Raw genomic sequence first — 23060 nt, forward strand, 5'->3', positions numbered from 1 at the left:
TCCCCATCTCTCTGTCTGTCTCTTTAATCTCTCCTTCTGGGTCTCTGTCTTTCTGTCTGTCTCTTTAATCCATCTTTCTGGGCCTCTGTCTCTCTGTCTGTCTCTTTAATCTCTCTTTCTGGGTCCCCATCTCTGTCTGTCTCTTTAATCAATGACACTCAATCTGATATAGGCTATACATATACATTCGTATTAAACATATTTTCACATTGGTGATGTTGTAAGTAAGAATTAGAACCAATAGGAGGAACCACCAGAAAGAGGAAACAAAACACAACAGAAGAAAAAAAATAGCAAGTAGTGTGCTTTGATCTGCATTCAAACTCCATAGTTCTTTCTTTGGATGTAGATAGCATTTTCTGTCATGAGGCGTTTGGAGATGTCTTAGATCCTTATATTGCTGAGAAGGGTTAAGTCTATCAATATTAGTCATCGCACAATGTGGCTGCTACTGTGTACAACATTCTCCTGGTTCTGCTCACTTCACTCAGCATCAGACTATACAAGTCTTTCCAGGTTTTTCTGAAGTCAGCCTGTTCATCATTTCTTATAGAACAATACTATTCCATTACATTCATATACCACAACTTGTTTAGCCATTCCCCAATGGATGGGAATCCCCTCAATTTCCAATTCTTTGCCACCACAAAAAGAACTGCTATAAATATTTTTGTACATGTGGGTCATTTTCCCATTTGTATGATCTCTCTGGGATATAGCCCTAGAAGTGCTATTGTTGGGTCAAAGAGTATGCACATTTTTATAGCCCTTTGGGCTTAGTTCCAAATTTCTCTCCAAAATGGTTGGATCATTTCACAACTCCACCAACAATGTATTAGTGTTCCAATTTTCCCACATCTTCTCCAACATTCATAATTTTCCCATTTTGTCATGTTGGCCACTCTGATAGGTGTGATGTGGTACCTCAGAGTTGTTTTGATTTGCATTTCTCTAATCAATAGTGATTTAGAGCATTTTTTCATATGACTATAGATGGCTTTAATTTCTTCATCTGAGAACTGCCTGTTCATATCCTTTGACCATTTATCAATTGGGGAATGACTTGTATTCTTATAAATTTGACTTAATTCTCTATATATTTAAAAAATGAGGCCCTTATCAGAGAGACTGGTTGTAAAAATTCTTTCCCAATTTTCTACTTTCCTTCTAATCTTGGTTGCATTGGCTTTGTTTGTACAAAAACTTTTCAATTTAATGTAATCAAAATTATCCATTTTGCATTTTATAATGTTCCCTATCTCCTGTTTGGCCATGAATTCTTCTCTTCTCCCTAAATCTGACAGACAAACTATTCCTTGCTCTCCCAGTTTGCTTACAGTATCGGCCTTTATATCTAAATCATGAACTGGGTCCCCATCTCTCTGTCTCCTTAATCTCTCTTTTCTCCTGCCTATGGCATACATTGACTGTGTGAGCCTGGAAAAGTCCTCTCAGTTTCCCCCCACCCCAAGACTATGAATTACAGAGCAGGTGCACATCTGTGTTGGTAAAGGGCATCCCCCACCAGGTGCTTACTAACCATGGAAATTACAGATATAGTAAGAAAAAAAAAATCTATGTTAGTAATCATAGCAAAGATTTAAATGGCATGCATATTCGATTGGAAGTTTGAGATGCAGTTACACTTCAAAATGTTTGCATTCATTAACCCATTTGAACCTCAAAAAGAAAAGGCAGCTAGGTGATACAGTGGCTATACTGCCAGGCCTGGAGTGTGGAAGACCTGAGTTCAAATTTGACCTCAGACACTCGCTGTGTGACCCTGGGCACTTCATTTAATGGCTATGGGCCTCAGTTTCCTCAGTTGTAAGATGGGCATAATAATATCTCCCAGGGTTGTTGTGAGGATCAAATGAGATAGTAATTATAAAGCTTGGTATATAATAGACTCTTTATAAATTCCAGCTATGATGATGATGATGATGATGATGATGATGATTATAAGAAAAAGTGAGGCTCCAGGGTTATAGTAATTTGTTCAGTTACAGGGGAGGTGGGAGATGGGTGGAGTCTTCCTGCCTCCCTTCCAGCATCCTGGTCTTTATGCATTTCACACATACTAAGCAATATTAGATAGAAGCAGTTTTAATTCCTGGCAGACTTGGGGTCCCACCTGCCATCTCTTTATTCTCTGTGAGACCATAGATACATTCCTTAACTTCTCAGTGTTTCTGGCGGACTTTAAACGCCACACAGCTTGGGAATCTGCATGAAGATTGTTATGTACCCGGTATATACTCAACATCCCTCAATAGAATGTAAGCTTCTAGAGGGCAGCGATTGTTTCATATTTGCCTTTTTTTTTTATCCCCAGTGTTTTAATAAATCCTTATCGGTTGATGAAAAGATTTCCCACATCGGGAGTTTTTCCACAGGGTTTGAAATCACAAGACAAGAACTCACACTCACTCATTCCTGGCTGGGCACAGCTTTGCCCGGTGGTGCCCAGGTAGCAGATGTTGGCATATTACCTAGGTATAAAGTTTTAATTTAATTTCCTCTGCGGATCTGTTTTAATGGGTCGTCTGTCTTGTCATTTCTGAACTCATTAATATAAAATGTCCTGGGGGGAGGGACGCAGCCTGACTTGTTCGGGAATAATCACGCAGGATGAGAATGAGCATTACAAAATGGGAGGGAGAGAGAGAAAGTGGGGGGGATGGGGAGGGAGAGAGGGAGAGGGAGAGAGGAAGGAGAGAGGAAGGAGAGAGGGAGAGACGGAGAGAGGAGGGAGAGAGGGAGACAGGAAGGAGAGAGGGACAGAGGGAGAGAGGAGGGAGAGAGGGAGAGAGGAAGAGAGGGAGAGGGGGAGAGAGGGGGAGAGGAGGAAAGGGGGAGAGGGGAAGAGGGAGAGAGTGGGAGAGAGACACCGTGAGTACCTCGGCCATGGAAGGGCGGGGTGGGGGTGAGAGTGGGAGGTCCATGCCCACAGTTCTAGGGAGGGTGGGGCAGAAGGCGGTCTCCCCAAGTTACCACAACACACCCCAGAGGCCAGCGATCAGCGGTTTGGAGCTGCTGGGCTTCCGGGGCCATTGGCGGAGAGGAGGGGGGCGAAGGGTTTGAGTAGGGGGTGTCGGGGTCAGGGGCCTGGCCTGCTAGGTTGAACGTTCAGGGCAGAGGCAAGTGGCTGGCGCAGTGTCGGCTCTCGGGACGAGACTTGGCCAGAGTCACCCGGCGGCGAGGGCATCCTTGGGGTCACTCTGTGGCCGGGCCTCAGGCTGCGCAGCTGCCAGGGTACGGGCGAGCCAGAAGGCGCAGACAACTCACTTGTTCCCCTGGCGGGCCAGGGACTTCTTACCTTCGCTCCCCGCACCCCCTTCCCACCCTTCGGACCAAGACTCCGCTGGGGCAGCCAGGAGAGGGCTGGTGAGCGGCCCCACTCAAGGGCGGCCCTCCAGGGACAGCCAAGCAGCGGACTGGACGCCTCTCTCGGATTCTGCCCAGTTCGGACTCGCTGTGACCGGGTCTCGCAGCTTCAGACGCCCCGGCTCTGCACTCCAGCGTCAGCCCCCGAGGGAAGCTGGACTGCGTGCGTCCCTGGGGCTGCTCTGGGAGAGCGCTCGAGTCGACCGCCCATCCCACCCTGGCGAGCGCACGCTGCAGGCTGTCTGACAAAGGAAACAAAAGTTACCCGAGCAACGACGCCCCGCTTCGGAGTCTCCCCCCAGTCCCCTGCTGCCACCGCCCAGCTGCGGCAGCTGGAGTGATCGCTGTCAGACGGGGCGCATGGTGAGTTGAAGCTGCTTTCTGGGGGCTGCTTTCTTATAGTCGCGGACGCTTTATGAATGTTGCTGTGATCATCGCCTAAGCGCTTGGCTATGGCATGCAGAAGGGCAAGGCAGGACGAGGAGGCAGAGGGGGCGTCTCACCTCACAAATAGCAAGGAAAAAACCACTGGACGGGAAGGGTCATGCACCCGCCCCCCCCTCCCAGGTCATGCCACCCGGGCTCGTCTTCCAAAGCAGATCCGGAGGGGGCTAAGGCAATTCCCTCCCTCCCACCTGCGCAACTTCTGGTTGCCTGATTCATCTCCCCCTCCCCATTCAGAATTCTCTGAGGGGGGAGGGTCTTCAAGTGCTCTCCGCTTTCCTTCCTCTCCCTCCCAAGCTCCCTCTCCCCCGCCCGCCCTGCAGGCCAGGTGAAGAGTCTGGGACTGGGTCGGTGCTGGGCTTGGGCTGGAGCCAGCTCCTCACGGCTGCCAGGGCGGGTGGTTGCACTTTCATTCCGAGCATTCACACCTTGGTAACCGGCTAACTCTATAAACTCTTCGCTTCCCGGCTTGGTTTATTCTTTTGTAGATTGGCTTATGAAAGTGATGGAGAAAACGTTAAGAATGCGTCCTTTTTTCCATCCTATGCCGGAGAATCAGTCGTTAAACCTTTATCCACACGGTCCCGGGTGTTCCCCAACCGTAAGCCTGTTGTCGCTGCCAGCTCCGCTTCTGTCCTGGGTCCCACGGCACAGGGACGCCAGGTGGCGCCAGGGACTGGGGGGGGGCAGCGACGTCCTCGAGGCTGGGGGACCCTCGGCCTGGGACTAGGACGCAAGACTGTGGGTCACTACGGCCCGGCCTCTAAGGCCCTGATCCCCCGGGGTTCAGAGGCTTTCTCGCTCCGGGCCTGGCGGCGCGCGATCCCGTCCTCTCGCGGCCCGAGCTGGCCCGGGGTCCGGGAGGCGCTTCTGGGGGCAGTCGCAGTGGAGGTGTAGGGGGAATGAGGTGGGGTGCCGGGGCACTGAGCTGCTCGCGAGCGCCGGGGACCTCCAGGAGACCGAGAGCTGTCCGAGGTAGGGCGCGGCCCTGGTCCTGAGCCCCCTCCCCGGGGGCTAGAGCCGGGGTCCGGGCCGGGGGAAGGTCAGCTCGCCTTCCTCTGCCGGGCATTCTCCCGCCCCCAGCTCCTCCTCCCTTCCCCTCAGCCCCAAGAGGCCCGCCCCGGAGAAGGCAGGAGGCGGCCTGGCGCTCCGCGGCCACCTGCCTTAGGTAGGAGCCTGCCTACGTCCCCGGCCCGCCCCTCCCCGCAGCCCGCCCCTCGGCATCCTGTCCCTCCCCGCGGCTGCTGCGCCCCGGGCTCGCCAGAAGCCCTCCAGCCAGCGGCCGAGCGCCCGACTCAAGTTTCCCCCGCAACTTTCGCCTGGGAATCCCTCCCCTGGAGCGAGCCTCGGCCCCGCTGGCGTCCGAGCGCCTGGCTCCGCCGCGGCCGCGGCCGCCTGGGGACCGGGAGACTTGGAGGGGGGCGGGCCTGCGATCGCGCACCTCGGGGGTAGCTGCGGCTGCAGCAGATGCAGCGCTCCCCCAGCCCGGCGCAGCTGCTGAATCTTTGATGAGGCTGGTCCGGTGAGTGCAACCTTAGCCGGCCCCAGTTCTGGCGGCCCAGCGCAATCCTGTGCGCCGTCCTCCCAATCCCCTGGGCCGCGCACTGCCCCCTCCCCCCATCCCCCCTCCCCCCCGGCCCCAAGCAGGTGTTAGTGTGTGTGTGTGTGTGTGTGTGTGTGTGTGTGTGTGTGTGTAAAAAAGTGTAGGAGTTGGGGAAGGAACTCCCCCCACCCCGCGGAGCCCCCATTTACTGAACTGAGCAGAAACACCCCAGGTGGGTGTTTGCTTGTGCACCTGCGTGAAGGAGGGGGCGGGCGTGGTCGCTGGGTTCTCCCTCTAAGGTACTTTCTTAATGAGCCCCCACCGGGGTTACTGAGCCGCGAGATAAGGCGCTGCACCCAGGCTCCGTGTGGGACCCGCCCGGAAAGGCCCTCGGGGACCTGCGCTGCCAAGGTCTTCCAGCCCAGAGCACTTTTCTCCTGATAAATGCCCTGTTCCTCAGAGGCGAGCTCTAAATATCTGCCTTTTCTGAAAGAAATTGCAGGTCGTAAATTAGCTATCACTGTGCCCTCTTCGCGCGTGTGCACCCCCGCGAGTTTATTTTCTATTGGAGATAGCTTAATGAGGTTAATCATCAGCTAATTAAATTGAGCTTCGAACGAAAAAAAAATGCCCAAGAATAATTTCCAAAGTGTTCAGCTGCACAGCTCTGACAGTTAGGGGATTAATGGCCTCCCTGCATTCAGAGATTTGGGCTGGAGCTTCTGCGCGCCCCGCTGGGCAGCGCGGTAAGACGTGGAATGTGGGGGGCGGGGGCGGCCGAAGGGCAGGAGTCCTGGAACCTGAGCCTGGCCAGGACAGAGAAGCAGGGCTGTCTGCCTGCACTCTGCTTTTCTCATCCCTCTGGATTTTTCTAGGGGTCCTGGGGGGAAGGAGCAAGTATAAGGCTTGCCTTTCCTCTCAGGTTTCAGGTTAGATGCAGATTGAGAGAGAAACACAGACACTGAGAGAGACAGAGGCAGAGACAGAGACAGAGAGGAGCTAAACCAGTATGGGTAAGTAGAGGCAGCTCCACTTTGTGCATAGACGCTTGGCCTCAGAGTGGAAAAGACTTGGCTTAAACTCCTGTCTCTGCCGCTCAATAGCTGGATGTCAGAATAGTGTGGCAGCCCTTTGAAGGCAGGGATTGCTGACATTTTTTTTTGGTCCTGTAGTCCTCTTCCAGCCCAGCACAGCATCGTGCCTTACAAAAAGCAGGACATCTCTTTATCGCTATGGAATTGAATTAGACACAGTCTGATGCACTGGAAAGGACAGTAGCCCCAAACTGGAGGCGCTGAGTTCAAATTCCAGCTCTGAAGCTGTGACCTTGAGTTTGACAGCCTTGGACTGTGCGGCCTCAGAAGGCCTTTTCAGCTCCAGGTCTCTGATGCCAAAGTGTGGGGGACTTTGGCCAACCTATCTAACTCTTTGCGCCTAGTACTCCGAGGCTGCGTCTTAGACTGATTGTGAATGGCAGTGAAGGGAATCCTCCTTTTTCACATCCGTCCTTGTCTTGACTGGAGTTGTGTTCATTAGTGATGTCCTGCTAAGGGAAAGAGGAAGGCCGTGGCTAACTCATCTTACCATGCACTTAGAGCCAGAAGGGACCTTAGAGGATGATTCCAGTTCCTTCATTTTATAGATGAAGAAACTGAGGCACAGAAATTCTTTTATAAGTGACTTGCCAGGGGTCACATAACCAGTAGGCGTCTGGGCAGAATTTGCATTTGAGTCTTCCTGACCATCAGCTTCCTGGAGGTGGTGGCCACTGACATAACCTGGGAAGTGCGAGTATGTTCAAGTTTATTTGCCTTACTGGTATTTGTTGTTTGTTCTCCAGCCGTACGGGCTTCTGGCTGTGAAAGCCCTTTGAATAGGCATGTTCAAAATAGTCACCACAAAATGGGAAACCCTCTTAACTTTCATGCACAGCTCCTGCTGCCGGGCCACCCCCCTCCCCCAGTCACACTGGAAGGAGTCGGGCTCCCGAAGCTTCAGCAGAACTGCCTCCTGTGTGTCTCCAAGGCTCCAGGGTGATGCAAGAATTTCTTATTTGTTCTTGGGCTTTGAGCTGGAAGGAACCAACCCCTTCATTTACAAATAAGGAAACTGAGGTCTGATCAAGGTAGAAGCCCGTGGATTCCCAGTTCTGTGCTTTCTGGACAGCTAGAGCCCTCTTTAGTGGTGTTTCTCCTTGGCCCATTTCCCAGGACATGCTGTCCCAGAGCTTGGAACCCCTCAAATTCACAAATGACTTCTAAGACAAATCCATTCCCTGGGCAAGGGGCGCTGCTGATATTCAGTAAGAAAAGATGGAGACTAAGCAGAGAAATGTCCTGGGACGTCCCTTTGGGTTGCGGGGGTTGAGTCCGGAGCCCCGGTTTTTTTAACCACGTAGACTACTTCTTGAGGGGTCCACTCAATTTCCACAAGCCCCTCACCACCCACCGACAGCTCCTCAATAACTTCAGCAGCCTCAAAGAGGCTGCCGGGGTGGGGGGGGGGGGGGGGGGTTAAGGGGCTTCCCCCAGGGCCCAGGGGGGGGTCCTGAAGCCAGGCCTTCTAGACTCCAAGGTTGGCCCACCCTTCCTCCCCTTCCTCCACTCCCCTGAGTTGTCTCTCAGCCAATTAAAGGACAGTAAGGAAATGTCTGCCAGAAAGACTATTTCCCTAGGGATTTGGTTCTGAGCAAAGGGGTCCAAGAGCTCACGGGCTCCCATTTCAGCTGTCATGCTGGAGGGAATGTGATCTTTCCTTAAAGTGATCAATAATGTAGGTGATTGAACCTGAAAGGTGGGTGGGCCGGCGGTTCTTCAGCATCCTTTCCTCTCTGGGACGTGCCAAGCCTGTGAACAGGAGCCTCAGGGTTGATAGGGGAGTGATTTGTCCATTCTGGGCATCCTGGGGCTTGGGGATATAAATCTGCCACCTTTCAGGGATGAGCCTGAAATGTGTTCTAGAAAAAAAAAAAAAAAGTAAGCACTCCTCCTGTGTCCCCTCTCCCTTCCCCTTAGCCCCATCCTTTTGTGACTTTGGGCACATTTCTTTGTATCTCAGCTCCTGGATACTTAATGACCAGGCTTCCTGATGGATCTATTGAAGGGGTTTGGAGGGAGGCTGAGGGTCTAACTCCCCACCTCCCTGCAGGGCTAGGGAGCTCTCAGTGCCCGGCTTCCTCTGTCCAACGAAGCAGCCAGACTCTGTGACTCCCAGTGTCCCCTGGCCAGCTTTGACCCTCCAAGTCAGTGATTCTGATTATGCTCTGAGAGCTAACGCTCCAGTGTTAGAGGCAGCCAGTTGGCGCAGTGAATAGTGTTGCGTCAAGAAGACCTGAGTTTTAATCCTGACTCAGACCCCTACTAACTGTGTGACCCTGGGCAAATCACTTAACCAAGCTTGGCCTCAATTTTCTCACCTGTAAAATAGGGATAATAATAGTATCTACCTCACAGGGCTATTGTGAGCATAAAATGGGATAATTTATGTTAGCTTTGCAAACCTCAGAGCACTGCATGAATGCTGGCTATTATCAATAAGAATGTTCCTATTAATATTAATCACATTGGTCCTCGGGCATGGTCTGCCTCCTGCAGGGTCAGTGAGCTGGTCGCCTCAGAAGCCACTCAGCTGCCTGTGTGTCCCAGAGAGCTCCAAGCCATCTCTAAAGGGGTAGAGCAGGACGTTCCTCTGGAAGTGGGCTGAGTTGTTCCACTCTCCAGAGGGAACCAGGCCAGGGGAGAAAATGGAGGAACTGCCCCATTGATGTTCCTGGGGAGCCAAGAGGGATGTGTGGTCAGAATCATAGTAATATTTATCGAGAGAGCTACTGAAAACACTTTACAGCCGTAGTCTCACTTGGTCCTCAAAGCAACCTTGTGAGGCAGTCACTGAAGGTGGTGCACCCATTTTACAGGTGAGGAAGCTGAGATCTAAAGTGATTAAATGAGTGACTTTCCCATGGTTACTGAAGTAGTAGTAGTAGTAGTAGTAATAATAGCCTTTATATGTCTTTAAAGTTTACAAAACACTCTCCCTATGTTATCCCAGGGGATTCTCACAATAATCTGGGGAGGTGCTGCTGCTACTACTACTACTATCCCCATTTTGTGATGAAGAAACAGAGGATGAGAGAATTGAAGTGACTTGCCCAGGCTGAATCCACAGGTGCTGAATCAAGATTTAAACTTGTGTCTTCCTGACTCAACTTCCAGCACACTAATCATGGTCCCACCAGCTAGCTTCTCCCGAATGTCAGAGGCAGCATTCAGATCGTGCTCTTCCTAACTCTACATCTGGCCACTGGCCATTCGCATGCTACCTGTGCTGTGAGTGCAGCAAAATCATAACGACTTGTCCTTATTGCTAGGTGGCTCAATGGATAGAGCACCGGGTCAGGAGTCAGGAAGACTTGAGTTCAAATTTGGCCTCAGAGACTTCCTAGCTTTGTGACCCTGGGCAAGTCACTTCACCCTCCTTGCCTCAGTTTCCTCATCTGTAAAATGAACTGGAGCAGGAAATGGCCAACCACTCCAGTATCTCTGCCAAGAGAACCCCCAGTGGGGTCAGAGAGTCGGACGCAACTGGGAATCACTCAACAACAACAACAAAATTGCTTCTATCACTATTGTAAAAATACAGTAAACTCTCAGTGATCTGCCCCAGTGGAAGGATATAGAATGAATGACCTGAAATCCTCGATCACCCGAAATGCAGCTTTAAAAACAATGACAAATTGAGTTTGGCATTTGTTGAAGCCACTACTGAAATGCACTCGTGGTCCTCGGAGAGGGGCGAGGGCCAGGGCTACCTGGTGAGCCCAAGTTGGCCCCCCAGCCAAGGCAAAGCTCCCCTCCAGGTTTACTCCAGAATTAAGCCCTTAAAAGCCTTGTGGGATTTGTAAGCTGGACTGTGCTGCTTTTCAGTCCCAGTAAACATGATGGATTCTCTTCTGACAGCTGTTCGTGGGCTGCCAGATGTCTGAGGGAAGGCGGTCTGTGGGGAGTAGAACGGAGGCTCACAGAGAGATAGCCTCAGAGAACTCAGCCCACCTTCCCTCTCCCCCCACCTAAATTGACAGATACAGAAACTGAGGCCCAGAGAGAAGGGGGGATATGTGCTCCGGCAGTGGGGAGCAGGGGCATATTAATGCCTGGGATTCTGTGTGCCCTCACAGAGGATCAGTAAAGATGTTCAGCCCTCAGCACCCAGAGGACTGTGAGGATGCCGTGGGCCCCAGGCCTCAAGGTCTGTGGGAGGCATTTTCCTGATGGTTATGAAGCAGAATCCTGCTGAGATGTGTCTGTTGAGGCCTCCTGTGCCCCCAGCCCCATCTCCTGTGACTCACGGGCTCTCCGGAGCCATCTCACGTCCTGCTCTGTGTGTGTGTCAATGCCTCAGCTTCTCCACTAGAAAGAAACCTTGGGGGCAAGTTCGTGGCTGTGTGCAGAGGCACAGAGGGAAGGCATAGCACTGGAAGTCAGAGGGCCCGAGTTCGATATCCTGTCTCTGACGCTTTCTACTCGTGTGACCTTGGGAAATGCCTTCACTTCCTTGGCTTCAGTTTCCCCAACTGTACTATGAGGGCAGACATTTTTCAGGGAGGTCCCATTAAACTCTAGTGTCTTTCTTCCTGTGACAATGTACGTCTCCCAGCACCTGATTGGGACCCTACTGTGCAATGTCTGGAGGACAAAGGTCATACTTTGTTCTTCTCTGTATGCCCAGCACTTAGGGAGGTGCCTGGCACGTAGTAGGAGATTAGCCCATGCTCGCGATTGACTGAATGAAACGGGTTTCTTGGAAGTTTCTTTTTTCAAGTTGTAATAATGGTGGGGCCTCCAGGCACGTTGAATGGTCTGCTTGTAATGGACCCATGGGAGACCTCGGCCCGAGGCACACAGGGTAGGCAGGCAGGGCTGGGCTGTGCTGCAGAAGGGGCCCCCTCACCAGGGAGATCCCAGACTGAGAAGGCATTTTGGGAGGCTCTCGGATCTCCTTGTTTTGGAGTTAGCCTTTGGAAGATTCCAGGAAGCGTTAGGAAGCGGAACAGAGCCTTAGATTGGGAGTTGAGATTTTGGCTCATTTCATCACTTGCCAGCTGGGTGACCTTGGGCATATCTCATCCCCTCCCTATCCATGGACTAAATGCCTTTTAAGCTCTCTTCTAGCACCAGATTTATGCTTCTACAGCCCTGTGATTTCAGAGGAGCCATGAGTTTTAGGACATTCTGGAGGAGGTGGGGACAGTTTCTTTCAGGATGGAAACAAAATGAACTTTTTAACTGTGACCTAACTAGTCTGTAACTAACTTTGAGGTCTTTGCCTTTCTTTGTCCACCCAGCACTTAGCCCAGTGCCTGGCACACAGTCGTTGCTTGATAAATGTGTGTTGAGTTGGTGTTGATTCTTGATCAGGGGATACAAAGCAAAGACTGAATGTCCCCCCCCGACTTTGGGCATCGAGCTCTGAATGACTGAGAAGTAAGTGGTTGAGAGGCGTGCTGGGAAGGAGGCTCTGTGGTATTCAGAGTATGTTCCTGACTTAGGTCTCCTGCCTCCGTGCCTTTTCATCGGCCGTACGTAGAACATCTGCCCCTCCTCATCTCGGCTTCTTGGGATCCCAGGCAGATCTTCAGAGCACTTTCCTGCCCTCCCTAGCCTACCACCTCCAGCTAGTGGTGCTCCCGTCCCCTCCCCTCACTTCTGCGTTTGGGTTTGGGTTGGGTCCCATTAATCCTCAGCACAGAGTGCATTAATCAGCCAGTATTAACAACGACCTACTGTGTGCTCCCAGACATTGGGTCCTTCCAGTCGGGCTGGCACCAGTTTGGTTTTCTGAAGTTTTAAATCCGTGGTATTTGGAGCAGTTTCTGTGGCCGAGAACTCTAGAACTTGTCGTGAAAACCCTGAAGGATCCTTTGGGTTCACAAACCTGATCAGGCGCTCTCTCGTTGTGGGTGTATGGGGCTGCATTTTTCTCTCTTCTGATCAGGTGCAAGGACTATTTACTAAAGCCACAATGTGTACAGTGGGCAAACAGATTTTTCTAGTGAGTATTGAGGCCAAGTATGGCTGGGGATAGGATTTCAGCAAGCTCTGAAAAGTGGGCCATGGCCTCTGGGGTCTTGCTAAGAAGCTCCCAGAGCATGATGGGCAATGACTGCCATGGTCCTGGCTCCTATTCTTTGGGGTCCTTCTGTGCTCCACAGTAACCTACGTTTTTGCTAAGGATGTGGTCTTTATATCTCCATCTCTATCCGTTTCTGTATCTGTAGTTATACATATATGCATACATATATATGTAAATATAGGCAAAACCTAGATTTTTTGCAAAGTATTTCATACATACATGCATGTACACATGTGTGTATATATATACATGTACGTATGTGTATGTGTTCGCGTGTATATACATATATGTGTTTACCAGTGAAATGAGATAAAACCCCGTAACCAAACCCAGCCATAGATGCACCCCTACTTTTAGGTCGCCTTGTCTGCTCCTGCCCGGGTACGGCTGTGTCTCAGTGGTGCTCTGGTGGTGTTACCCGTTTAGATTAAAACAGTGCACAGCACTCTGGAACGGGAGTCAGGGCTGTGGATCGGAGTCTGCATTGTGGGGCTTACCATCTAAGTTTGGGGGCAGATTGCTGAATCAATACCTCTCCGGGCCTCCTTAGTGTAGATGAGTAAACCGAGGCTCACGGCCCAGAGTGACAAAACTTGTAATCGATCGAGGCAGGATTCAAACTCGGGTTTTCCCGACTACCAGGTTGTGCATTCTGTCCTCTGAGGCTCCCCTCAGAAAAGCTGAAGGAGATCTCAAAACTTTGTTCCATTGATCCCTCAATCCCATGCTTGTGCGGGACCTACTCACCTATTTTTAAGCCTATTCTTGACGTTGTCTTTCAAAAATGTTGGATCAGTGTCATATCTCCTGTAGTCAGGTTATCTCTCCCTCCCTCCATCTGTCCACACCCAAGCATTTGCCAAGTGCCTACTTCCAGTGTGAGAGCGCACGTGCACACACATATACACACGTGCACATACGCACATACACACACATACACGCATGCACACCAGCACGCACGCACACACACACACACACACACACACACACTGTATATTTCTAGATGCAATGTACCCTCTCTTGAGAGCAGGGATCGTCTCATTTTTTGCCTTTGTATTTCCAATACCTAGCAGAGTCCCTGGCGCACAGTAGGCTCGAGCACTTCGGAAGAAGGGAGGAAGTGACTATTATTTATTTGCCTTTGAAAGCCATCAGTTTCATTGCTCTGAGAATCCTGTCCAAGCAGGTTTGGCTCCTGGCCTAGGTGACTGGCATCCTGGCTGGATCTAGGGAGCTTCACCTTCTTGTGTCACCCAATTGAGACCCCTCTGAAGGCCCGTATTCCTTCATTCAGCTTGGAAGAGTTAGCAGAGGGATGGGCTTTACTAGTTCCTTCTTCCCAACAGCCTTGCTGCTGTATTTCCCGTTACCGTCTTTGTGACTCTGGCCTGCCCCTCCCTCCTCAACTTGATCACAAGCTTCCTAGGGGCTGAGCCCGGTTCTCTTCATCTCCCCTCATCTCCCCATTCCTTATGCTTCCACTGGGGTAATGGGAGCCAAACACGTCTATCTGGGTGACTGACTTTGCTCCTTTCTCACTAGGCAGTCATGAGGCCAGACTTTTTAGCTTTCAATATTATTGCTTTCCATTCACTCTAAGCAAACCTATTAATCAGAGCAGGACAAATCCAGTTAATGATTTTTTTCTCTGAGGTTGTTAAAACCAGCTGGAAGAAAGCCTGGTGCTTCCTGTAGCAGACCCAGCCACTGCAATGATGACGTTGGTGACGATGATCGCTTCCATTACTACAAAAGGATTTTTACATGAAGTGCTGGAGAAGTGTGCTTGTTTGATTTTATTTTTCCAATCTTATCTCTAGGGGCTCTGTTCCGTGTGCTTTTCAGTGAATTTCTAAAGTCCTAAAGAATGAAAAACTGGAATTACCTGTTAAGAGAAAACCAGCCACCTGACAGCACCTGGCAGTCAGTCCTGCTGGCTTAGACCATTTAAAGAAAACACAGTGTGCACATTCTAGAAAATCAGGCTGACCAGTGAGAATAGGTCATCATCAGTGTAAGAAAAGGAGAGCCTGGAGGAGGTGGGCATTCGTCGTCTAAGGTTGTTTCCAGGACTTTGCTGGTCTTCTTTGGAAGTCCCTGAGTGGACAGTACTTCTATTTTCTATCAAATAGAATTTATTAAGTTTTTGCTGGGTACCTAATGTTGTGATAAGAATCATGCAATACTAAAGACATAGAAGAAATAGTCATTCCCTACAAGGCACTTGAACAAGGTATTCTGCAGGAAGGATTCTGCAGACCAGGTTAAATGAGAGATATGTAAGAGAAGCCTTGACCATTCCCTCCATCAGGGCAGATCACAGCCCCTCGTCCCCTGGTCTTCAGGACCCTGGGGCAGATAGGACTGAGACTCTCCCCCCTCCCTCTGACGGGTAGACATGAAGTCCATCCCCTGTCTGTTCTCAAAGCCTGGGTCCATCTTGGCTGGATTTTCCAGAGTTCTTGTGCTACTGACACATGTACCATTTCAGCCCCCCTTATACTAGATCACCCTGAGGGGCAGCGTGGTGTCTTGGAAAGTGCTCTCTATTTGGAGTCAGAAGACCTGAATTCTAATCAGGACTGTGCCTGTTACTACCTGGGGGACCATGGCAAAGGCTTTTCACCTCAATGAGCCTCAGTTCTTCATCTGTAAAAGGAGGGATGGCATTAGGTGGCGTCTAGGGTCCGTTCAGCTCTAAGTCGAAGAGCCTGCTGTCTCCTGAGGCAGCAGGATGGAGCAGCCACGGGAACCTGAATTTATGTCCAGCCTCTGACACGTGCTCTATCTAGACCATGTTTAACTTCTCAGGGGGCCCAGGAAACTGTCTCACATTGTAAGTTGTAAAAAGAATATCTGGGTTCACCTCTTCCCCCCTCTGCTTCCTTCTGGCCTTAGGACTTAGGGCAAGTGGGACAGCACAGGGGTATCTTCCCAAGGACTTGGGGCACTTGAAGGAGGCCTGGCTTTGGCCCCAGGGCCTGAGTCTGAATCCCAGGAATGCATCAAGTGCTTTCAGATCTGCAGAGCCCGGCGCCTACATCACCCAGACAGTTAATTAGATGCCCACTTTGTGCAAGGCCCTGCACCAGGCAAAAGTCTGGTTTTAGGAAGCTGGTTCTTTGAAACATTGCACTGAAAGCCTCCATCACTGTGATCCTGCATCTTATTTTTACATAGTTATTAGTAAAATTTATTTATTTTAATTTATTTTACTTTATCAACAATCACTTCCATAAGCTTTTGAGTTTTAAATTTTTCTCCCCCTCCCTCCTCACCACCCTCCCTAAGACTGCACGTAATCTATTGTAGGTTCTACATATACATTCCTATTAAACATATTTTCACGTTAGTGATGTTGTAGGTAAAAATTAGAACCAATAGGAGGAACCACCAGAAAGAGGAAACAAAACACAACGGAAGAAAAAATAGCCAATAGTCTGCTTCAATCTGCATTCGAACTCCATAGTTCTTTCTCTGGATGTGGACAGCATTTTCCATCACGAGGCCTTTGGAGATGTCTTAGATCCTTGCATTGCTGAGAAGGGCTGAGTCTATCAATATTAGTCATTGCACAATTTCTCTGTTGCCGTGTACGATGTTCTCCTGGTTCTGCTCTAAATGTAAAATTTAAAATGTAGAAAGTGCAATTTGTTAAACAAGCTTACAAACCAAGTCAGTAAGCATTCGTTAAGCACTTACTGTATGCCAGATACTCTGCTAAGAGTTGGAGATCCAAATAGAAGCAGAAAGATAGTCCCTGACCTCAATGAGTTTATGTTCTAACGGTGGGAGATAACTAGTTAAGTTCAGCAGTAAAGTGACATTTTGGCAAGAGCCTTCAACCCATGACTACTAATGGCTCACATTTCTGTAGCCTTGCAGCCTTGCCAGACGACTTCCAGACACGATCTCTGTCAATGCCCTCCTCCTCCCCTGAACAGCCTCCTCCTGGCTCCGCTGGCTCCCTCCAGATCTCACCCCAGAAGGAGCCCCTTCTCGTCCTTCCCTCCATTGAGTCTATCTGTTTGTCCATGGCTGTTTGCATATAGTCTTCACCATTAGAGGGTAACCTCCTTTACCTTTCTTTGTCTGTCCCGTATCTGCCACACGGTAGGCACTAAATAAATAGTAGAGTTTTGCTGCTTCTCTATTAGCCCTCTCCACACTGGTTCAGGTACCGTTGTCTTGGCCACAGGGCGCTTGGAAGTTGGATTAGATCTGCTTCTGTGGTGACCCCAGTGTAGCCCTCCTTCCTCAAATGTTCTTCCACGTCAGGAGTGCTGATGGGAAAAGCTTGGGGCGGGCTTCTGAAGGCTGATTCTCCAGGGCCCACAGACCTAGGTCAGAGACAGTATTGTCCACACTCTTGGTTATGGAGGCGCCTTGAGGCTGGCACACATTCAGCATAAGGTACAGGTGCCTGTGGTGTGTGGGGCGAGGCCTGTGATTGGCTGATTCTAATGATTAATCATAATAGTAATTGGGGCAGCTAGGTGGCGCAGTGGATAGAGCACCGGCCCTGGATTCAAGAGGACCTGAGTTCAAATCCAGCCTCAGACCAAACACTTGACACTTACTAACTGTGTGACCCTGGGCAAGTCACTTAACCCCAATTGCCTAAAAAAACAAAACAAAAAAACCCTTGTTGTAAAAGTTAGGAGGAAGGAAAAACCCACCTGTTGCCTTTTTGGTGAAGCTATGAAGCTCTGAGCAGCAGCTTCAGTGAAAACTGTGAACAGATCAAGCTCGATAAGGAAGCTCATTGGCTGGCGTTGGGCTTTGCCCTTACAGCTGTAGGAGATGAGGAGGAGGGTCACCTGGGTGGCAGAAGGGAGGGATCTTGGGCCATCCTTCAGCTTCCTATCTGTCCGTCTATCTCTCTATCCGTCTGTCCTTCCAGCCTAAAATATCTGCAGTGCCCTGAGTTCGATCTGGGTCCCAGCGATCTAGGTGAGGTCTGAACTGATAGACAGAGGTCTCTTCCAACAGGGACTTTTGGGATTTGTAGGAAAAGGATTAAAAAGACGTGTGAAGCCACAGGCAAATAGGAGATGGTCTGACTCCTGGGAACGGCTGGAGGGGTCCCTGCCTCTCTAAGATTCCCTCAGGGCGGCATCCAAGGTGGCAAAGAGAAGGTGTCATCAGCACTTCTGTGGCCCTGTGTTGGCCAGTGAGAGGTCGCTAAGCTTTCAGCCCACCTGGCAATTCCAGGCGCTCTCACACGTCAGAGTAGAGCTGCAGAAGGATACTGATGTTCTCTGATCCTCTCAGGGAGCCAGAGAGCTCATCCTCTGGAGAGGAAAATCCCAGGCTTCTTCCCCCAGCTGCAAAGCATCCTTGGCAGTACTGGAGATTACAGAAAAAGGTGCTGCAGCCTTTTTAGCCTGGGCATGAGGAAAGTTTGCTTCTTTTCTGTTCTTTGGGAAATGTCAAGGTCCTCTTTGGGCTATGTACCAGTAGGACTGTGCCAAGATTTCGCCTGAGTTTGACTTGTGAAGGCACCTGAATAAAAAGATAGCTATAAAGGGCTTTCTAAATGTTATTATTACCGTTAATAATAATAATTTATATGTACATATATGTATATTTTATATATAAGTATAGTAATTTAACACATACATAATGCATACATACATAGATACATACACACATATGTGAATGAGATTAGGCTGTACCCGAGGCCCACAAAGTTGGTGAATGTTTTTCTTTGGTGAAGTTGTATGAAGTGCTGATTGGGCACCTTCCTTCCTCTTTTCCAAAAGGGCCTCCGCGGATGCTCTTAGCCCAGACTCTCTCAGGGTCTGCATTGGCGGACGGACTCTGGCCAGACACGGCCAGTGGGCTCACCAGGCCCTTCCATATTGCTCTGGCTGCCGCGGGATGAAGTTTGGGGCTACAGCCGCTCCCCAACCTCAGACTAGGTCACTTTGGTGGGGGTTTTGGCAGATACTCAGAGGTGTTTAATCTAAACAGATCCCTAGGCAGGAATCCGCATTTGGATGGCGCTCATGGTAAAGAAAGTTTTCCTGAGCTTCCACTTTCCTCTTTGTTATATGTTTGCTGCTTCTGGTCTAAGAAGGACAAAGGCCTCTTCCACCAATGAAGACCCTTGAAGTACTAGAATATTAAAAATAGACTGCAAGGATCACAGAGTGAGAGTTTTTCTCCCCCACCCTCCATTTTACAGATGAGAAAACTGAGGCCTAAGGAGGGAAAATTATTTGCTCGAGGTTGTTGAAGCAGTAAGAATTAGAGGCAGGATTTGAATTCAGGTCCTGTGATTCCAGAGGAGTGGATAGCTTGAGTCCTCCACCAGCAGACCTAGGGTGAGGCCTTCTCCAGCTCACTGGATAGATCTTCTTTGAAAGACTTACAGGAGGAAGGAAGGAAATACTTTTATTAAGTACCTACTGTGTGCCAGGCTAAGTGCTTTACAAATCCTCACACCAGTCCTGGGAGATTGGCATTATTGTCATCCCTATTTTATAGTTGAGGAAACTGAGATGGCGAGGCTAAGTGACTTGCTCAGGGTCGCACAGACGGAATTTGAACTCAGGTCTTCCTGACTCCAGTCCGGTGCTCCGTGACACCCCCTAGCTGCCTCCAGACAAGAGGCTGGCAGGATGAGGGGGTGTGGAGGGGTGGCAATCAGCACCACCGAGGGAGTCCCTACATTGAGGAAATCCCTGGTGCACAGGAATATTGAGAATGATCTCATCCATAGCAGATGCCCCTCCTGAAGATGCCAATTGCGGTCTGTGAAAGCAGCTGCCCTTGTGGTCCCCTGCGTTCCTAGTTGGTGATGTGTTTCAGACTCCTCAGTAGGGGCCAGGCCCAGCCCAGCCCACCGGCCACAGTCCCTTGGTGGGGGCTGGCTCTGCGGGCACCATGTTTGTGCTGCAGTAAAGTATAACCAGGGATGAGATGTGAGTGTCTGTTTGGGGTTAATATTTGGCCTGGGTCAGAGGAGAGGAAACATGTGGGAGCTAAGAACCCGTCAGGCTAGTTCTGTGAGGCCAGACCGAATTAGCTGACACTATCTCTGGCACAATCTGCCTCCCCGGACCTCCTGGTAATGAGGATCCCAGGGTTGGGGAGATCCCTGGGGCCAGATGCGGCCCTTGCCCTGGATCCCCTCGGGGCCCGTGAGTTGCTCAGTTTTTGTTTCTTTATGCCCTCTTCTTGAGTGTGTGTGTGTGTGTGTGTGTGTGTGTGTGTGTGTGTATAGTTATTATTCCTAATGTAATAGCATTTGTAAAATGTTTTGAGATTTGCTAAGTGCTTTAAAAATATTACCTCATGAGGTAGATGCAGTTGTTAGCCCCATTGTACAGATGAGAAAACTGAGGCCGAAAGCGGCAACTGGGACAGGATTTAAAATGCAGGTGATCAGTGTTTAAGGCTATCAGAGGCCAGTTGTAATGACTAAATTCTTTCTTCCAGCCAAAGCAGTTCATAAGGCCCGGCCAAGTCAGAGGCTCTGGCGCCGGGTCAGTGCAGGGGAGCCCTTCGCCGGTGGTCAGCAGTCCTTGCAGGGCTGAAGTGTGGGGGGCTGGGGCGCTGCCTCCTCACTCAGATCGTTGCTCCCAGAGCTGAAGACTCTTGTCCAGCTCCCTCCCTGCAGAGAGGAGGGAACTGCAGGGCGGAGAGGGCAGAGACCCTCACCTCGCCCAGAGGCACCATGGGAGCTGCGAGGCTGCAGCCATTCAGGCACAAGGGCATCTCGGCTGCTCCTCAGAGCAAAGCTGAGCCCCTCTGCCCGGCACAGCCAGCAGTGAGGGCAGGGCTCAGGAAGGTTTGGAAGGGAGGCAGTGTGTGGACTCATTCCTCAGAGCCCCACTGTGCGCAGGACAGGCTTGATCGACCTCACAAACGCGGAAAGACAGTGGGATTTGGGGCTGGGTTCGAATCTTGGCTTTGTCCCTTCCTGGGTGAGCTTGGTCAAGTCACCCTCCCATTTCTGGGCCTGATTTCCTTGTTTGGAAGATGAGGGGGCTGCAGTCAGGCAGCTCGGAGGCCCCTTCTGTCTACAGATCTGCGGCAGTGTGAGCATCCCCACGTCAGTGCCTTTGCATCTCATTTCCTGGGGCCTCAATTCCTTCCTTCCTTCCTTCCTTTTTTCCGTCCTTCCTCTCTCTTTCTCTCTTTACTAAATTTTATTTTTTCCTCAATTACACATAAACAAAATTTTTTAACATTTGTTTCTTTTTTAAAGTTTGTGAATTCCAAATTATGTCCCGTGGAGGGTTGATTCTGCTCCCTCCCGGCCACTCTTTTCCTATTTTGTCTGATGCAGAACTGGGTCATCTCGCACATAGTAGGTGCTGAAGGAATGCAGTTTCCCAGAAGTCCTAAGGCAGTTTAAATCCCTGTGAGTTGAAAGTGCTCTCAGACCTTTGGGAGAGCCTATTTCCTGTTTCCTAGATTGACTTGAAAGGCAGCACAGGATAGAGCCATGAGGAGGGGTGGTCAGGAGTCCCCTGTCCGCACACCCCCTTCTTGGCAGATCTCCCCATAGAGCCCTGGTTTTCTCTCCCTGTTGGTGTTCCTTTGTAGAGACTTTGTTTTTATCGGTCTGGGCATGTGAAAGGCAGCGCCCCAGGAAGGCCTGTCCTCAAGGCCACCTGCGCCCATTCCCACTGTGGGACCCTGGACAAGTCACTAGACTTCTCTGTGTCCCCAGACAATGCCAAGACTTTTGTTGGAGGGTCCCCAGGCCGTTTGTCTGTAGTACCTGCTGGAGGCTGAGGACCCAGGCTAGTGCATGGCATTCATCCCCAAGGGCACCGCGCCATGCTGGCTTCCAGCCACACGGGCCTAAGGGTCCGACGGCACTTTCCCTGTGAAGACCCTGTGCCCCCCAGCTTGGCTACCCACCCCACCATCTGGCTCCCAGCCTCCTGGGTCGGAGGAATGTGGGTATTATCCCCATGTTGAGATTCAGCTTGACTCACGTTTCTCCTGGGGGCAGCAACGTTGGCTGGTAACCTTGTGGGGGGGTGGGGGCAGCCCTCTGTATTCAAGTGAGACACTCTCTGCTCCTATTTGGCTGCTGAAGAGATTTTCCTCGCATGGATGGCCTTCCCTTCATTTGTGATGCTAGCCCGTTGGGAAGGCTGAGGTGGATGACAAGGATGGGCTCCTCGTTAACGTTACCGTGGAGATAAGGGGCCTTCCACAGCCCAGATGCTTGGGTGACACCAGCGAGCCCTGGAGCCCTGGAGCCTTGGAGCTGCTGATTCCCTGGGCTGGGATAGGGGAAGATCCTCAGTCTTGAGCTCATGGTCTCAGAGACCGTCTGTTGCTGCCTCATTTTACAGATGGGGAAACTGAGCCCCGAGAGGGAAGGGACTTATCCAGGGTCACACAGGGAGGAAGCATCAGGAATGGGATTCAAACCGAGGCCCTCTGACTCCTTCCACAGTACCAAGTTGGTTTTCTGAGAATTCCTTTGGCAAATGCCTCTGAGCTGGAATTCAACAAACAGTGCCAGGCACTGTCCTAGGCTCTGGAGATCTGAAGACGAAGAAAAGGAAACCGCCCCCAACAGGGAGCTGACCTTCTGCTGAGAGGGTGGAAGGTGTGCTTAGGGAGATGCGGAATATAGACGTAGACAGAAGGAAGTTTCTTTGCTAGAGGAGCCTAGGACTTCATCCAGAGCCTTCCCATGGGACGTGGGCCTCCTCTGTTCTCAGGGCTCTCTTCAAGTTCTTGAGCTTAATTGGCTCTTTCCAATGGTGTCTGTCTAGGAATAGCCACCTCCCACAGGGGAGCAGGCTTGCCCGGCGATGGAGGCTTTGGGCAGGTCACACCATTCATCGACTTTTTAATTCTTCCTTCCTCTCTGTCTGCAGGCCGTGGTGTGGGCAGGCCTGGAGGGGGGACCAGCTCGGGATTGCCTGGGGCACCCTGCCCTGGCTTCTGGCCTCCATAGAAGGGCCCTGGTGGTGCTCAGCCCCTTTCAGAGGAGAAGGGCCTGTCCTTCAAGGGGCAGACAGAGGGCTCCTTTCAGTTACCAAGAGGAAGCCTCGGTTGGGTTGGGTGAAGGGGAGGATGCCAGAAACCTATGAGAGAGTCTGGTTCAGAAAGCTGAGCTCTTCAGAGAATGCCTGGCTGGGCACAGCCCTGCACCCTGAGAGCTCCAAACACAGACGAATCCCATTGCTCTAGAAGGTGCTGTTATTATGCCTATTTTACAGATGAGGAGACTGAGGCTCAGAAAAGCTAAGTGACTGGGTTTGTTCTTGGGTCCTCCCAATGCCAAGTCTACAGGTCTGTGATTTTGGACCCTTCGCTTCGGCACCTGATCTCAGGTAGCGTGCCTCTCTTAGTCCACTCTCTGCGGTGGGGGAAGTGGGGTCCCAGACCATCCCCACTGTCATCTTGGGGCTTTTTGAAAGAACAGGGCTCCAAAAAGCTTTTGATTTCAGCTTCTGTCGGCTTCTTGGCAAACAGCGGCACGTGAGGCATGGGGTCACCAAATCCTGGGGCCAGTCCTAGGCCGCCTTTTACAAAGGCCAAAGACGTCCCTGCCTTCCAGGAGCTGAGGTTCTGG

At 50.8% G+C, this 23060-nt stretch overlaps 1 protein-coding gene across 4 annotated transcripts in view; it reads left to right on the top strand.

Annotated features, from left to right (window-relative positions):
• The first annotated feature begins 3673 nt into the window (after positions 1 to 3673).
• Positions 3674 to 23060, top strand: part of SHANK2 (SH3 and multiple ankyrin repeat domains 2) — a 712956-nt gene continuing 693569 nt past the window's right edge. For 3 of the 4 annotated variants that reach the window (XM_027856170.1, XM_027856172.1, XM_027856173.1), the window contains exon 1: positions 5300 to 5353. The gene's annotated coding sequence lies outside the window, so the exon portion shown is untranslated. Of the gene's footprint in view, positions 3751 to 5299; positions 5354 to 23060 lie in introns of those variants that run through there. The other variant, XM_027856171.1, reaches the window with a different exon arrangement.

The sequence above is a fragment of the Vombatus ursinus genome, unplaced genomic scaffold (genome assembly GCF_900497805.2).
Source record: "Vombatus ursinus unplaced genomic scaffold, bare-nosed wombat genome assembly UNPS02011369.1, whole genome shotgun sequence".
Lineage (NCBI taxonomy): Eukaryota > Metazoa > Chordata > Mammalia > Diprotodontia > Vombatidae > Vombatus > Vombatus ursinus.